This window comes from Loxodonta africana, chromosome 5, assembly GCF_030014295.1.
Source record: "Loxodonta africana isolate mLoxAfr1 chromosome 5, mLoxAfr1.hap2, whole genome shotgun sequence".
In the NCBI taxonomy this organism is placed as follows: Eukaryota; Metazoa; Chordata; class Mammalia; order Proboscidea; family Elephantidae; genus Loxodonta; species Loxodonta africana.
The window spans coordinates 56,239,205-56,257,488 of NC_087346.1; the positions used below are offsets into that span (position 1 = coordinate 56,239,205).

Genomic DNA, 18,284 nt, shown 5'->3' on the forward strand with positions numbered 1-18,284 from the left:
TTGAACTTTTGGTAAATCCTTAGATTAAAGCTTCTCCTACTTTTTGGCCCTTTGTTGTTGTTATTGTGGTTGTCAAACAGAGATTTCCACGATATTCATAAATCATAAAAATGAGGATGACACAGTTGGCCACTAAAAGAATGTTAGCTTTAGAGTCAGAATACTGAATTTTCAGTCCTAGATCTGCCATCGAATAGATACTTAAATTTGGGCAGACATTTAACCTGCTGGAGCTTAACTTCATTGTCCACAAAGTATGGATTATAACCCGTTTGTCTTAATTTATTCATTGAGGTTGTTGCGAATGTCCAGAGAGATAATATGTATGAAGCTAACATGATCTTTATGATATTCACTACATACCAATAATACCATTTTATTTCAATATGTGTGTGTCCATTTCAAAAAACTTCTACCCTTGTTCTCAAGATTCTGTCGATGCCAGAAAAGGATAGGTGTTTCATTTGGTCTTGAAATTGACAAACTCATCCCCTCTGATGTTAGGGGCAATGGTTTTATCAATTTCAGGCCAGCCTCTATAGACCAACAGAGCCTGACTTCTTTACTGGGTGCAGTTTGTCTGACTTAAAACTGACAAAGTTATAGATGATAACAGGAATATCCTATTGTTCAGAATATTCCCAAGAGAAGGGAGTGGGAAATATTTTATGGTCTTTCTTTCCTAGTTAGTCTTACAAAATCAGGGATTATGTGGAAAGAGAACAAAATGGGACTAATATTTTTCCTTCTGCTATTAAAAAAAATAGGAGAATGAAAATCGATGTGGGGCATTGGGGGTAAAGATTGAAACTTTCCAACTTAATAAATAACTGACGTCCATTAAAAATAATTAGGAACGTCTGTATGGTTAAATGCAGTGGTTAAGAACTTGGCTGCTAACCAAAAGGTTAGCAGTTCGAATCCATCAACTGCTCTTTGGAAACCCTATAGGGCAGTTCTACTCTGTCCTATAAGGATGCTGTAAGTTGGAATCGACTGGACAGCAATGGGTTTGGTTTTTGTTTTTTTTTCATTTGGCTACATTTGGAGAAACATCCTATGTAAATCCAATTTCTAAATATTCTCTATGTATGGCCACTATAAGAAGCCCTGCTAACACAATGGTTAAGTACTCGGCTGCTAACTGAAAAGTCAGCGGTTCAACACACCAGCGGCTCTGCAGGAGAAGAGACCTGGTAATTTGCTCCCCTAAAGATTACAGCCTAGAAAACCCTATGGTGCTGTTCTACTCTGTCATATAGAGTCGCTATGAGTTGGAATCAACGTGACAACACGCAGTAGCAACAACATGGTGACCATATGTGTTAATATAAAATATTCTGATTTATAACAAAATCAGTTTTTTGCAGGTAATTTTTGCAATGAAATTTAAAGAACGTCGAGTTCTTCTGGGTACTGACATTAATGAAGACTTTCACAATTAAGTTGTAACTTTAAAAGACTTGTATCAATTCTATAACTTGAGAGTGTATAATACATTATATGGATATCTTCATTTTAATTTTGTTTTAAATAAGTTTTAATTTTAGTTAAAATTTAGCTTCATAAGTTTTTATTTTAGTACCGCCTCTTAGAAACGTAAGACATTGCCCTTCCTCTGCCAAACTTGCCTTTTCTCATTCTGAAGTTCACTTCTCCAATTTTGAGAACCCCAGCTAATGTTGGGGAGGCTTTCTCAACACACATACGTCTTTGAAGGATCTTCCATACACTTTTGTTTGATAAATGCATTGAATTACATTGTCTATACATTGAAAAGCATTTCCAATCCTCTGAGTAAACATGGGACCTCATTGGTCTAATTTTCTAAAAGCTGAGAAATATCGTCCGTCATAATGCTTTTAAAGGTTCTGAAACCTTTGAATGAATCACAAGTTGCCATTATTATCATGCCAGTTCAATAACCGAACATACATACCCCACTGGACACCGACATTAAATTTGAAATGGTTTGCTGTTTTATAAAATGTTAAGTAGATTTAAATACATTCAGCTCACATTTTAATTCACCAAACAGGGCCACTCCTCAAGCCTATCCAGTGAGTTCAGCTGCATTCAGCCGGTCAACTTTTTTTCTTACTCATTATGTGAGTAATTTTTCTTTTTTGCCCTTTTCAATCCGGGGAACATTTTCTACGAACCCTAGATTGAGCCCAGATAACTGACTCCTGCAGTTTTAATATCTCCTTATTGAATTTTGATATCATAGTTTTGATTTAGTCATAAAATCTACCATATATTTGGCATCTGTGGCAGATTCAATTTTTTTAAACTAAAAAAAATGGCATCGTAATTGAAATAGAATATTAACTGAGAACAGTAGTGGAGATTTTCTATCTATCATTGGCCTTCAGATTGTTTATTCATAACAGGATTGGCCTCTGGGTCTGAATATTGTTCATCAGCCGGCCATCTTTAACTGAGAATTAACAAATTAGTGATTTAGAGAGCTTTCTGAAACAAGCAGGAATATGCAGCAAGCTTTTGTTCCATTTGTTTAATTCCTGACCCCATCACCCAATGCCTTAAAAACCTAGACAACTTTTGTCCCATGGTGCATAGTGGGAAATGAATACTTAAACACAAGTTGAAAATTAAAAAGAGAGATTTATGTTTACTTTTTTACACTTTAGTAATGCTACCCATTTTTTCCAGATTCAAAAAGTAATGTTACGGTTTAATAAGGTGAACCAGATTTCCTTTCCATCCATGGACTTGACAAGGTGCGTTGTTGAATAAAGACACTTAGAAAATGCTATTTTAAAAAAGTTTTTACACTAAAATACAAGTTTGAAATTCAGAGTTTCACAGTTTCTTCCTGACTCATATTTCTTGCTTTCTCTTCAACCATGAGTTCTGTAGCCTAATTGGATTGTTGTGCTCATGGTTTTACAAAGATGTCTTGTGAATTTTTCCTTCAAAGTTAGATCCTTACCATTGACCTAGAATACCTTACGTCTTCTTTCCATTCCACTATGACCTCAAATTCTAGCTTTGGTGACACCTAATCCCTAATAAGCCCAGCCCATGGTAATTTCACATTTACTAGACCTTCTATTGCATTTATTATTGTTATTCTCATTTAGGATTAAGTTCACATTACCTTACAATAATGTCAGATACCTTTTAAGCTGCCCTCAAATATCGTATCTTCTTGAAAGCAAAAGTTGTCACATATTCTCTAAAACATATATCCTAATAGATAATGGGTGTTTAATACATATTTTTTGGCTATCCTCTAAATGAGAAGAGTAGTCTGAACTGGTCAGAATCAGAATTATATATTAATTTAAAAGACATGTAATTATTTAATACTAAATAAATGCCTGTTGTTGTTGTTGTATGCTGTCCAGTTGATTCCAACCTATAGTGACCCTAGACGACAGAGTAGAACTGCTGCATAGGGTTTCCTAGGCTGTCATCTCTACAGGAGCAGGTCGTCAGGCCTTTTCTCCGGAGGAACCTCTGGTGGGCTCCAACTGCCGGCCTTTGTTTAGCAGCCGAGCGCTTAACCCTTGTGCCCCAAGACCCACCCCAGGGATCCTTAAATATCAACAAATAGGAGGCCTTGGACAACTGCTTTAATAAATAGTTAAAAATAAGGTATCGAAAGCTTACAAATCATACCTAATTTAGTTGAAAACAGCTTGTCCTGTTAAGTTAAACATTGCGTTTGTAAGGGACTTTACCCTACTGAACTTGTTAGGAAGTGGATTTATCTTAGAACAGTAGTAAACTTCACCACGGGCCTCTTCGTTACTAACCTAATCTCCACGAAAGATGAAGTCTAGATTTATTGATGATTTGGGACATGGATGGATGATTACATTTTACTTTTTCTCTCCACCCTGAATAAAATATGCGTTTGAATCTTTAATATGGTTCAATGCGTTTAACGCACAAAGAAACATAAAAACAAAACGTTTGACCTCTCCAGTATATATTTTGAGAGTGGGTATCATGAAAACAAAGGGCAGATAATCATGCAGGCTTCTAATGTTCAAAGGTCGCTCAGTAACTATGGATGGTTTCTACTAAAGTTGATTCTATATTAATTTTAACAGGAAGCAGAAACAGCATTTATATTATACAAGAAAGTGCTGGAAATTGTTAGTCTAATTTTGTAAAAATCAGTAATAAATGATAGAAGCAGCATGATAGAAACAAACACACACAAAGAGTTATGAACTGTCATAATCTGTTTTTCAGAGAGTGCAAGAAAAGATCACATTATTAAAAAGAAAAAAAAAAAGTGGTGTATAATTCCTCTAAAAGGAACTATAAAAATCTGTTGCCATCAAGTCCGTTCCGACTCATGACAACCCCGTGTGTTTCAGAGTAGACCTGCTCCATAAGATTTTCTTGGCTATCATTTTACAGAAGCAGATCTCCAGGCCTTTCTTTGCTGGCACCACTGAATGGAGTCAAACTGTCAACCTTTCAGTTGGTAATCAAGAGCAAACCATTTGTGCTACCAGGGACCTTTTTAAATAGAATAGGAAATAAATCCCACTTTATAGAAGATGATCACTGGTGGAGCAGTAGTTAAAGTGCACTGCTGCCAACTTAAAAGTCTGCAGTTGAAACCCACTAGCCCCTCCAAGGGAGAAAGATGTGGTAGTCTGCTTCTGTAAAGATTTACAGCCTTGGCAACCCTATGGGGCAGTTCTACTCTGTGGGTCCCTGTGGGTCAGGCCCCTGTGGGTCAGAATCGATTTGATGGCAATGGGTTTGGTTTTTGGTTTGTTTATATCAGATGTTTATTTCTGTCATCTGTCTTCCTCTTTCTTTTTTTCACACCTACACACTTCTGTTCACACACACAAATGCAGACAAACTTTCCCATAAAATTGGACACAGTAAATAGTAATTAGATAAATAATGTACTAATTTCAAGTTTCATTGTATTTTATTGTAAACATACATTTTGATATAAACCAAACTTTTTGGCTAATCTTGATGTTAGCTAAACAGTGTCAGCGATAATTACATTATAGAGTTTGGACACATATTGATATTCAAATGGCAGTTTCTGTTTGAGCAGAAAATATCAATATATGTCTTGGTAATATCTAAGTAAGAAAAATGAACAGCAAAATGTAAAAAATAAAACATTTTATTTGCAATGCAACACATCATGGAAGTATGGCTTTATCATTTTCAGAATGCTTTCATATAAATTAGGAGCTCTGGTAGCACAGTGGTTAAAGAGCTCAGGATGCTAACCAAAAGTTCTGTGGTTCAAACCCAACCAGCCACTCCAAGGGAGAAAGATGTGGTAGTCTGCTTCCTTGAAGATTTAAAGCCTTGGAAACCCTATGGGGCAGTTTTAATCCGTCCTGTAGGGTTACTCAGTGGCAGTGGGTTTGGTTTGGTTTTCATATAAATGATCTCATTCAACCTCTAGAATTATTTTATGTATAATTATTGTCATTCTACTCCTTCAGGTTAGTAAAGAGGCCCACTGGTGAGTGAGTGGATGAGAGTTTGGATTCACATTCTTTCTGATTGTCCGGTGGTCTCTCTATATCACAACTGTACAGTAAATGAAATGAATTGTTCCATAAAGTAGAACGAATATTTTACTGACTAGCCTTTTTACAGGTAGGCAAAGTTATTCCACACTCAGGTCATAGAAAAACATTCATTAAAACAATATATATTCAGACTCTTTGCCTAACTCTGAACGTTTCTTACCCCAAATTTTACATTTTTTTTTTCTTCCAGTGAGTGCATATGAACACTCCTTCCAAATACTGTTCCTTTGCCGTCTGTAAAATGGCAGTGCAGAGCTGTACTGTTGAGCTTTGCTGTTTAAGCATGTCAATTATTTCGTCAGTCACCAATTAAATAATTTACTATGTTCATATTTCCTTCTTTGTTTCATGCAAATTCCTAAGAATATGTCTGTCTTTTGGGACAGTCATTGAAAAATGTTTTGTTTGCAAATATTAGAATTTTAGAAGGGAGGCAATTTTTTATTTTCTTCCTACTTACTTTTGCGCTGCCATCTGCCCATTCATTTGTTTATTCAACAGGTATGTATTAAATTCTCACTCTGTGCTATGTCCTAGGCATTGGGGAGTTAGGTGAACTCAGCTCCTGACATAAAGATCTTTTCGTCTAGTGCGAAACATATATAAAGATTGTAGAAATAAATTATATTCTATACTTAATCTAGCACAGTGAAATGAAAATCAAGTATATAATTATTCAATCCAAAGCATTTTATATCTGTAATATATTTTACCTTTCAAATATATATTTATAAATATATATTAATTTATCCTTTAGCATGCATTAAAAACTTCAAAGACTTAATGGACTGCCTCTTAGATGCTTTCTTGATCAATATGACTAAATGGATGAATGCATTCAGAAACAAAATTTTCCCCTTAGCAGGAAGATTATCGAGAGTTAACTCCTGAATAATAACTTTCTTTTCCAATTATATTTGTGGCTATGCTGACATTTCAGTAGGGTTTTATTGAAGCTGTAAGGCCACTCACTAAATGCAGATAATGAATCTAAGATGCATGTTAATTATGCCATGTTTCATACATACAGATATGCAGAATCTGAGTCAGAGTCAAGATGTTAATTATTTTATATTGATTAGAAAAAGTTAATATAGAGGCTCCTTTTATATATTAATTAAAAGTTCACATTGGGATCAACAGATCAGAGAAGCAATAAAGTGTGGTTGAATGCTTATTTTACTGTGGACTTTGGGAGGTTTATTGGCAGAACTACCTTGAAAAGCTTACAATTTTTAGAGTTGGTACATTTTTAACTTTTTTTCCCTTCAGTTACTTCTGTAACTTTTGGAACAAGCTAAATTTAAATTTGACCAACACAACTACTCCCATCTTCTTGAAATGCTTCTCTTGACTGCTATGTAATCACTTTCTCCTGGTTCCCTTCTACCTCCCCACCCTTGGAGCCCTGGTGGTCCAGTGGTTAAGCACTTGGCTGCTAATCAAAATGTTGGCAGTTCGAATCTATCAGCTGCTCCTTGGAAACCCTATGAGACAGTTCTATCCTGTCCTATAGGGTTGCTATGAGTCAGAATCAACTTGAGGGCAGTGGATTTTTTTCCTTTACCTCTCAGGCCTACCCTGTCCAGTCTCCTCCTTCGGCTCTTCGTCTTTCTTTGAAACTCCAAGGCTCCATCAGATCTCACCTAGAGTTTGGCAGTCTTTTCCTACTGTTCCTTCTTCTTCATCTTGCCACCTCTAAAAAACGTTCTATACAAAGCAGCCAGAATGGGCCCTTAAAATCTGTACCAAGTCAGTGACTTTCTTCAAGATCTTCTAATACTTCCACCCTACACTCAGAATAAAAGTCACTGCTTACTGTGGCCTTACAAGCCCTTACCCGATCTGGCCTCTTGTCACCTCTCCAATCAGCTCCTATGGCTGCCATGCTCACCATCTCCACTGGCCTTCACTCTGTTTCTTAAACACGCCAGTATCATTTCCCCTTACTGCCTTTGATTTCTCTGGTTACAGTGACCTTGCCCTAGAAATTGAATGACTTGTCCTTTATTAGAGTCATCTCAACTACATCCATCACCCTATCTTAATGTTTTAGTTCATAGAAAGTATTATTTCCTATTTATTTAGACTTTTTTCTGAATCCTCTCATGTTTATTTATGCCATCTTTATAGCCTCTTTCGTTTGTGCATGACACCATGCTGGGTTTTTAACATAGCAGAGAATGAGTATCTGGCAAGTTGCATAGTTTAGTGAAATTCTCATCTTTCTCACTGGCTTTTCTTTGCTGAAGATACCTCTGAGAGCTGGAGAGCGGGCATGTCCGTGTGAGAGTGAGCTGCTACTTTATCTAACGTTATCTTTATCCAAAGTTATCTAAATATTTGAAACATTCTGTGCTAACAGCTCTGCCTCCTCCTGAGACTGAGAGTGGAATTATTTCCAGATGGTCCTAAAGTTTCAGCATATTGCTACAGTTAACAAAAAGCTTTTGTAAATGTTATATTAACCACTAAGGGGCATGTGCTACCGTTAATTCGTGTTGTGAGTTCCTGTTGCTAAGGGTAGAATTTGTCTGTGTGTGCATTTTTCACCTTACCTCGTATATAATATTTACAGTATTGGCTCTTATGATTCGCAAATCCCAAAGAACTCACATTAAAGTACTTACAAACATGTTACATGTGTCTTTTACCAAAGAGCTAAGCTTCAAAAGCTATGAAGGTATTGTATTTGTTTTACCTTAAAGAAAAAAAAAAATTTTTTTTTTTTTTAAATTAAATCTGCTAAAAAAAAACCAGAAAGAGCTGAATTGTTGTTGTTGGGGAGTGTATTAAGTATAAAGTGTAATTTATCTATTGTTGCTGTGGGTTTTTTTGCCTTTGCATAATGTAAATTTTTACCCTTTGCATAATGTAAATTGGGAAACCCTGATGGCGTAGTGGTTAAGTGCCAAACGGCTGCTAACCAATGGGTCGGCAGTCCAAATCCGCCAGGCGCGCCTTGGAAACTCTATGGGGCAGTTCTACTCTGTCCTATAGGGTCCCTATGAGTCGGAATCGACTGCACTGAGTACTGGGTTATAATGTAAATTAATGCAAATTTTTAGAGCATTCTATTACTGTTTAATTCTTATAATGAATAATAATAGTGGTAGTACATGGCATCAAACAGTCCTTTATATTCACAGAAACTGTATTAAAGAAATAAGTTTAGCATCAGTATTCCTATTATTCACTTCATGGATATTTCCAGAACATTTCCAAGATAGGGAATGCTTAAAGAATCATTTGGGTTTGCAACAGTTTGATTGAAGGAAGTTAAATATTGCCTTATTGATTGGACTAGTGTGTTAACCAAAGAAATGACACAGGCTAGAACCTTTATTAATTTTAATGAAAAACACCTGAAAAATTTTTAAAGACAATGAGATGAGATATACTGAAATTGTCTTCAGACTATTCTTTTTTTCAACCTACTTTTAAACAGTTGACTTAAATGAAGAAGATAAGCCTAAAATTATAATGCCATAGACCAGGAGGAAAGAGTTAACCAATAATAAATTCAAGGCCATAAAGTATACTTCCTATTTCTTCACAAGAACCTAAGGCTATAGTTTCTCTTGCTGCTTGCCAACTTATATATGGTTACCAGGGAAACTTCCTATACTAAATTATGCTGTGTGGAACTTACATGTATTCTGTTAATTTAGATCCCAAATTTAGATTCCATTTAAAATAACTAGGATGTGGTAGGAGGGAATTCTCTAATATATCACTTAACATTTGTAGTTTCTTGCTTGAAATTAAAAACTTTTGGTGGCACGTAAGTGTTTATAATGGTGTAAATCAATATGTAGCCTGTTTAACCAGCATATAAATCTAACCATTTGGTTTCTTTTTCTAAGTGGAATAAATTAGGCAAAAAGCAATGTTTTACTCTGAGTGATTTTATTTATGAATATTATAAAGTATACCACAGAGTTTGGTGTTTATATAGCATTTCCCTTTTGTATCTCCTGTGGCAAAATATGTGTTAGAGATTTATGAGCATATTTTCAAATGGGAATAAATATTTATAGAGTCTTAGAGAATATGCTACCTCAGTCCTTCAATAAAACCTTGCATTCAGGTATTAGAGATGACTATTCATTCACTCCTTTGTTTATTCAGCAAGCATATACCTACTGTTCTCTACTAGGTACGAGGCAATGTGCTAAATACCTAGGATCCCAAAGCAAATTTTTTACTTATTCTCAAGGAGCTTAGAGGGAGAACCCATTGCCATAGAGTTGATTCTGACTCACAGCGACCCTATAGGACAGAGTAGAACTGCCCCATAGGGTTTCGGCTGTAATCTTTATGGAAGCTGACTACTACATCTTCCATGGGATGGCCGGTGAATTCAAATCGTCAACATTGTGGTTAGCAGCTGAGGTGCTTAGCCACTGTGCCACTAATAATTACCTTAGTGAATGGATATATTATTTAGAGAGAGTTAGCCTATCAGCTTTGCAGAGTGCTTTACAAAACCTGATACTTACAAATGGTAATCAATCAATCATTATAGTCCTTTTTGGTAAATTCTATAAAAGAGGAATGCTCTGTGTGCCAGGATAATGGTAGAGGAACATGCATATCATATGGTGGGATCTAGGATGGCTTTCTGAAAGAAGAAATACTTCAAAGAATTTTAAAGCCAATGGATAACTCACATGATCATATTTGCATTTGGAAATAATAACCCTGCTAGCAATGTGGAGGGTGGTGGGATGAGTCTGACCTGGCGATAAGAAGACCGGATAGGAGACCACTGTGTCATTCAGGTAGAGGAGGACGAGGACCTGAATTAAGGCAGTAGCAGTAGGATTGTAAAGAAGTGGACGCCAGAGAGTATTGTGACAGCAAAGAATGCTAGAGAAGGAAGTGATTATTGACAGTTCAAGGCCTATGTTTTATAGGTTTGGAAATGATAGCCTAAATGATGACCCATACATTTAGTCTAAAACTTAGATGAAAGGGACATTAAGTCTTTAATACTGTCAGTAGTAAATATGAAGTTGTTTTAGGAACAGTTTGTACCATAAGGTTAAAATAATGAAACCTTCTGATAGTTGTTCTGAATTAAAAATTTTATTTTTTAAATTAATATTTGTCATTTTAGACACCAATGATTGAGAAACTAAATAGATAAGCCTGGTTTCATATATATATATGTAATTTTTTTAGTAAGTGTTGATTAAGTCATATAAAAATATTGTGGTAAAAGTCTGCCCCTCAGGCAACCTGACATTTTCCAGAAAAAAAAAATTATAGTTTATTTCCAACATAAATTTATAAAACCATTTTATGTCATGTATCATTTTTCTTGGCTATCACAGTGCTCACAGTTTTTAATGGAAAATATATTAGAAGGTTGTGTAATTAAATGAGGGGTTGGACCTGTGTTTATTCTGTTACTACTAATACTCACAGAAGTGACCATCTGGTAGGAGAATTTTACAGAATCTTACCTGATATCCTTGACTGTTTTAAAATCATAGTTGAGATTTAATGACAAAATAGATCGTAGAAGAAAACGATGAGGCTTGATCAAAACATCTCCTTTTCCTTTCTCCTTAAGAAATGATTAAGTACAAATCAAGATATATTGCACATTTGGCCTGTATTTTTCGAGGGCTGCATTATAATATCTACATGACAGTATTTTAATTTTCAATGCTTATGTTTCAAAAGCACAGAACAAATATTAAGTATTCCACTAACTTGCGGGAGCAACACTCTATTATATAATATTAAATATAAGGCTGTAAATATTATAAGGCTGTTAATTTCCTTTGGTGCCACATGAAGGTCCCTATACATCATGTTTTAAAAAATACTCTGAAGTTGTTTATTTAGGGCAGTAGGCATTAATCTTAGCAAGATCGATAATTTCTTTATTTGATCATGACTCAACTGCGTAGCACAAGGTGTTCACACATCAGTGTTTGCCTTCTACATTTTTACTAAAAAAATTGCTCATGGTGTTTAGCTTTAGGTGTGCTTTTAAGTTTAGACACAACGTAGGCACAACTCATTTAGTGTCATTATAGTAATAGAAATTGTCAAATTCTTTCTTAACATTCCATATCTAGAAATTTCCAGTGAAGTTTAGTGCAGTGAGTTATTTTACTTTTTATTTGAAATTATTGGGAGAATGTGGATTTAATGAGGTACTATGTCACATTAAATGGAAATACATATCTTTTTCAAAAGATTTGACCATAGTAAGGCAAGGTAGGCAGAATAGAAATGTTACTCACCTCTGCTTTCGTTTTGAAACCATTTATCCTAATTATGTTACATCACCCCAAAGAGATTACATATGTTTGAATGGACTATATTTGAGAGATTATATTTGCCATTTGTTAAACTTTTTATTACCAAAGACAAAAGGTTAGAAAGTATTTTCTGATTTAAAGGCCATTTCTTATAAAGATAACATGAATTAGTCAAATGTTTGGATTGACACAGTGGCTGCAACAGTGGGTTTAAGCATAACAAAAGATTGTGAGGATGGCGCAGGACTGGGCAGTATTTGTTTCTGTTTTACGTGGAGTTACTATGAGTTGGGACCGACTCGATGGCACCTAACAACTAACAAGAAGTCAAATGTTTTGGCTTTACCTTCAAAGTTTACCCAGAACCTCACCTCCACTGCTTTCTCCCTGGCCCACATCACCATCATCTCTGGACAGAGCTAATATAGTAAATAGCCTCCTAACCAGTTGATTCAGTCAGAATAGGCTAGGCTTTTGTAACAGTAACTCTCAGCTCTCCAAACCTCAGTGACTTAATACAAAAACTTATGTATCTTGTTCATACAATATTTACATTAAATTTGCAAGGTTAAGGGAGATGTAGACAGCATCTTATACTCACTCTGGGACAGAGGCTGTTGGAGCGTGCTGATGGAGGTGTCCCCAGTTAAAGCAGCAGAAGATGAGAGAGACAGGAGAATCATGCAGCCTCAGCCTAGAAGTAGAACTTGTCCCCATTGCTTACATTTTATTGCCCAACGCCAGTCTTGTGGTCCAGTCTGACTGCAGAGGGGTTGGGAAGAGTGCTCTTCTGCATGCCCAGGTGAGGTCCTGGGATGGCGCCAATGGTTTGCAATAGGCTGCTAACCTAAGGGTTGGCAGTTCTAACCCACCCCGCAGCACTGCAGGAGAAAGGCCTGACGACCTGCTTCCGTAAAGATTACAGACAAAAAAAAAGCTTTATGGAGCATTTCTACTCTGTAACACATAGGGTTGCTATGAGTCAGAATCAACTCGATGGCAACAGGTTTGGTTTTTGGTTTGGTATACGCAGGCAGAAAAGGGATAAAAAATACTGCTTAAACACTAATAATAACTCTCACACTGCCTTGGAAGGTTCAGTCCTTTCCTTGCCGCAGACAATCTCAGCACAGCAGCTAAAATGATCCTTTTAAATGGGTCAGATCATATCACTTCTCTGCTCAAAATCTTTGAATGGCTCAGAGGAAAAACTAATATCCTTGCTATAAACCACAAGGCTCAGCATAAGCCCACATGGCTCCCTCTCTCACTTTCCCGTGGGTCTCCTTATGCCCTTCCTCATCTCCCTGCTTTGTTTTTCACCATAGCACTTAGCGCTGTTTGATTTACTGAATAAATAACTTAGTTATTGTCTGTTCATTTATTTGTCTCTTCCTACTAGAAGGCAAGCTACAAAAGGGCGAGGACCCTGTTGGTTTAATTCATAATTTAAACCCCAATGCCTAAAATAGTACCTGACAGAATAGAACATGAATGAATGAATGAATGAGATGCTTTAAGAATGGTATTGAGAGTCTTCTTCCTTCTGCATAGTCAACTTATTTGTCATATATTATTCTTCAAAAACCGTGTTTTATTTTGTCCTTGTTTCTGGAGGTATCACTAAAATTCGTCATATAAGGACTGGGCCCCATGCTTAATGGGTCCAGGTTGAAAATTATAAAAATTGCAAGTTCCCAGCCATATATATAGGGTACAGCTACTCTGTTGTGAGATATTGTTAAGGAGAGGAACCCTGCAGGTCAGCAGTTGCCTGAACCAAATTGAATTAATGAGAGTACTACATGCAACCATAAATAGGTCTTTTCTTGGCTTTATCATATTCTTTATTAGAATGGGTCTGTATTTGATTTTCAAAATGACAAAAGCTTATCAGGCTGCCATTTTCTTACATTCAAAAGCAATATCCTACCAACTTAGAATTTAATTACATTTAAGATTTCTAGTGGACAGCTTCTTTGTTAACACCATGAAGGGGGAAAAAATACACATACACATCCTTTTATATATGTATATATATGCTCATTTGTATTGGGAGAGTTAAGGAATGGGTATTTATAAAATAAAGTTAAAGATATTGTGAAAAGTGCTGATTTGCCTTTAATAGATGCAAAATGAAGAATGTTAATACACTTTTCAGTTCACTTGACAGGAGAGGAACTGTCAAAGAAGGAAAGAGAGAGAGGAGTCTGGTTGACTTATTTGCTAGTGTGAGACTGATGATTTATTATGCCTGAATGGAACTTGAGTTCCTTGCCAGTGGACAGTCTAATATACCAGAACCAAAACCTAGGCATTTACTATTAGCAGGAGGTCAAGAAAACGAGGTAGTGATGGGCTGGTGCTTATAAAGGGTTGGCATGTGGGAACTGCTAGAACTCCCTGCTGCTGTTCCAGTGAATTCCATTGTGGTCATCTTAACATACCCTTCTTTCTCATCTGAGGCATAATAAGCAGGCTGTGTACAATGGCTGAAAAATGACTAGGGGAAGCCTTTGAGAAAATTCTCAGCTAGATTCCGTTATATACACATGCAAATGATGGCATTTATTACTTATTTCTGAGCTTATAGTAACTTGTATTTTTAGGCAACTGTTTCCTGAAGTAAGAAGTATTCCCAAAGTAATAAACGGAAACCCCATTAAATGTAAATTTCTTTTCTGTCTGCCTCCCAGGTGAAAAATGCATTCACTCTCTTGAGTTTTTTATACACTAAGCTATCCCTTTTTTTTTTTTAATCCCTTATGAATATGAGGAATTTTCTCATTGCTAAAGACAGTTCATTTACCATTTCAGTTCTCCCATTAGGTATTTAAGGTTTTAGGCTCAGAATCTCCATATTGTTTCAAATAGACATTTAGGTAACTGAGGGAAAATATCGTCCACTCAAATGATAACGTGTTACTGTCCACTGCTGTGGTTTACATTATAATCTCAGTCCTGGCTACTCATTAGTATCATCTGGGGGAGCTATTAAAAATACTCATTCTTGGGCTGCCATCCAAAAGAATTGAATCTGGATTCATTGGCGTAGGGTGAAGCATCAGTGTTTGGTAAAAACCCCAGGCGATTCTAGCGGGCAGCCAGGATTGAAAACTACTGATTTACACAAACATTCTCCAGGCCATGCCAACGCAGGGTACCTCTAAATTTATCAGCTCTAAATTCAGATGGTGTTTGCCTAAATATGACTAACACTCTGGTGTTTCGTGACAATTTAGGAAGCAGAGAACAGCTTCTTCATGGTGTGTACTCAAACCCCATGAGTTGCACTAGGAAAAAAAGCCTGCTGTAAAATCTTCTTAATGTCTTTGTCTTACACCTTGATTACAGGAGTTAGTAATCATTCTTCTTAGGTGTGACTGACTCCTTTTCCTCAGATTACAACGCATATCTCTTACTTCAGATGCAATCTTTAACCATACACCCAGGAATATATCCAATGGTCCCAAAATCTATATCCTTTAGGCCTACATAGCAACAGTGATCACAGTTTTTCAACCACAAATAGATACAAATGACAAGTATAGAGATAATGAGAGAGAATATTTGAAATCAAGAGTGATCTGGAAAATAAAAAATTTTTATATGCCTGCATATAAATAGACATAGGAATAGAGCAGATACACATACCACAGTTCCTAAAGATAGATCCTTGAACCAAATACAACTCTGGATTCCAGACATAATAGGCCATTCCATCTATTATTACACAGTTAAATAATAAATTTTTAAAAAATGAAGAATCATTTGTGCCAACCCAGGCTAACTGAATTGCTTGTACGAAGCATCGGTTCCATTTACATCAGGGATGTGGAATAGGAACAAGCCCCAGATGTTAGAAAGGTCATTGGTATCAAAACTGTTACCTACCCCTAACGGTGATGAGAAGGACCATTGAAGTAGGTGGAAGAGTGCTTAAATGTCATCCAATGATTATGGAAAGCAAATGTCAGGTCAGACAGACATTGAAAGAGGAAAGGTTTTGAACAATCATGGGGAAAGTAGTAGTAGAAAACAAGATATGTGACAATCCCTTATCTTTGTCTTTTGAGTCAGAAAGGTTGTTGAGAAAGGCACATAGAAGAAGGTCCGGGCTTCAGTGACAAGGATTACTAGAGAAAAGAAGTGATGCTATTCAGCAGGAATGAGGTGGTGGGAGAAGCTTGGGAAGCAAAAATCCAAGATGGAGGTGAGCGTGTCCATGTATAGAGGGCATAGTGGAAGGAATTGGAGGTTGGGTTTGAGAGTGTTAAGACTGAGTTAAAAAACCTAGTAATACTAATACAGTTGTTGTGTACTATCAAGATAATACTGACTCATACTGACCTTATAGGATGGAGTAGAACTGCCCCATAGGGCTTTCTAGACTATAATCTTTGCAGGAGCAGATCACTAGGTCTTTCTCTCAGAGACTTTTAGGGTAGCAGCTGAGCCCTTGAGCATTTTCCATTAGCAGCCAAAACCTTAACCATCGTGCCATCAGGGCTGTAAAAGCTAAATTCTACTGAGCACATACTATGGACCAGGCACTGTTCTAAGCACTTTAACACGTTAACTAATTTAATTTGCGCAACAACCTATAAAATACGTGCGATTATTGGTCCCAGAGAAAGGCTACATAATTGGATTAGGGTCACATGACTAGTAAATTCCAACCCAGGTATTCCAGCTCCAAAGCCTATGCTTTTAAGTATGGCAATACCAACCAAAGGTATTTGTGTCTAGATGCCTATTCACAGAAATCAGCTTTTTACAAAGACAACAGTATTCTAATTTAAGGGAAATTCAAGTGTAACAGGCACTTGGTGAGGAAAGGCTGGCGTGATGTTCACTGAGTGACCCTATCAGAAGGCTGCTTGGTGAATGTGGATCCAGAGTAAGAACAGTTCAAGGAATTTTAGTTTTTCAGGACTTAGTTCTGACAGCCTGCCATCTCTATCTCATGTAGGAATATACCTGTCTGGCAGACCATAGTACCTTCTCCTCTGTGCACTGGTTAGAATGGTCCCACCATCTTTAGTTTCTCGGGCTATTTTCTCTTTTCCATCCACCTTAATTCCATCTTAAACTGACATATTCTTTTCTTGGATATGTTAACATCATCACTTAAGTCTTTGCCCTAGAAGTCAGGAGTCTCTTTGAAGTAATGTTACATTTTTCTTTTCTCTGATCCATTTTGTATTGATTTTTATAGTTTTAACTTTTACAGTGCCATCTTATTTCCAAGTTTGTGGTCTGCCTATGTATATGACATAAAAAGAATAACAAAATCAAAAAGGGACCTCAAGAGGTTGTCTAATATATGTCACTGCCAGTAGACAAAATTGCTCTTCAATGTCTCAGAAAGATGGCTCCCTGTGCCCTTATTCATAATTCTGCTCTCTTCCAAAATATGTAAGTAGTTTAACTTAGTCATCCTAATGGTTAGCTTTAGGCATTTTTTTAAAAAAATGTACATTCTTCTATTCTTGCAGTTTCTCTTTCTAATACACACACAACACACGCACACACATTCAGTTACAAACTGTCATAATTCAGATTCTAGGTATTTGCAAAATGAATGAATTTGTTAAGAGATTTCATTTTCCCATACAAAACCAAACCAAAAACCAAATCCATTTCCATCAAGTCAGTTCTGATTCATAGAGACCCTATAGGGCAGAACAGAACTGCCCCATAGAGTTTCCAAGGAGCACCTGGTGGATTCCAACTGCCTACGTTTTCTGGGACCTTTTGGTTAGCAGCCATAGCTTCTAACCACTATGCCATGAGCCTTTCCCATACAAGGCTGTGGTAAAGAGCACAAGCTCTGGAGGCAGTCAGACGTGGGCTGTACGTGCGGAGTACCCCTTGAGAGTTACTTAATCTCTACCAGCCTTGGTTTCTTTATTTGTAAACTAGGAATCAGAATATTATATACCTCATAGGGTTAAGAAGATTAAATGAAAAAAATGTATAGAAAAATGTTTAGCATGATGATATGCATTATTTAATATTAAACAATATTTAATACCAAACAACTATATTTATCGTAGCAGTACTTCTATGTCTTTCTTCTCTTCAAAACAATACTGTTTTTTTCAAAAAAATTTTGAACTCTGTGTCAAATCTGTACTAAAAATGTACATGATCACTTTGGCTCTGATAGGTTCTGAACATTTTAAAAGAAATGTGTATTTAGGACTTTTTCACAGAAATAAACCCTCACACAGTGTGAAAGTTTTAAGTTCCTGATTTAGTAAAAAAATGATATCCGTTGCCATCAAGTTGATTCCAACTCACAGAGACCCCATAGGACAGAGTAGACCTGCCCCATAGTGTTTCCAAGGGGTGGCTCGTGGATTCAAACTGCCAACCTTTCAGTTAGCACCGAAGTTCTTAACCACTGTGGCATCTATACCCTTATTAGGTGCTTAATCTA

General features: G+C 36.5%; 1 protein-coding gene and 1 long non-coding RNA gene across 3 annotated transcripts in view; both read left to right on the top strand.

The window, feature by feature from the left end:
- LOC111750784 (uncharacterized) overlaps window positions 1-10,188 on the top strand; it is a 35,357-nt gene extending 25,169 nt beyond the window's left edge. For both annotated transcript variants that reach the window (XR_010322050.1, XR_002785833.2), the window contains one exon: window positions 2,039-10,188. This is a non-coding gene — a long non-coding RNA (uncharacterized LOC111750784). The remainder of the gene's footprint in view (window positions 1-2,038) is intronic.
- Window positions 1-18,284, top strand: part of UNC5C (unc-5 netrin receptor C) — a 428,895-nt gene that overhangs the window by 56,363 nt on the left and 354,248 nt on the right. The window lies entirely within an intron of this gene.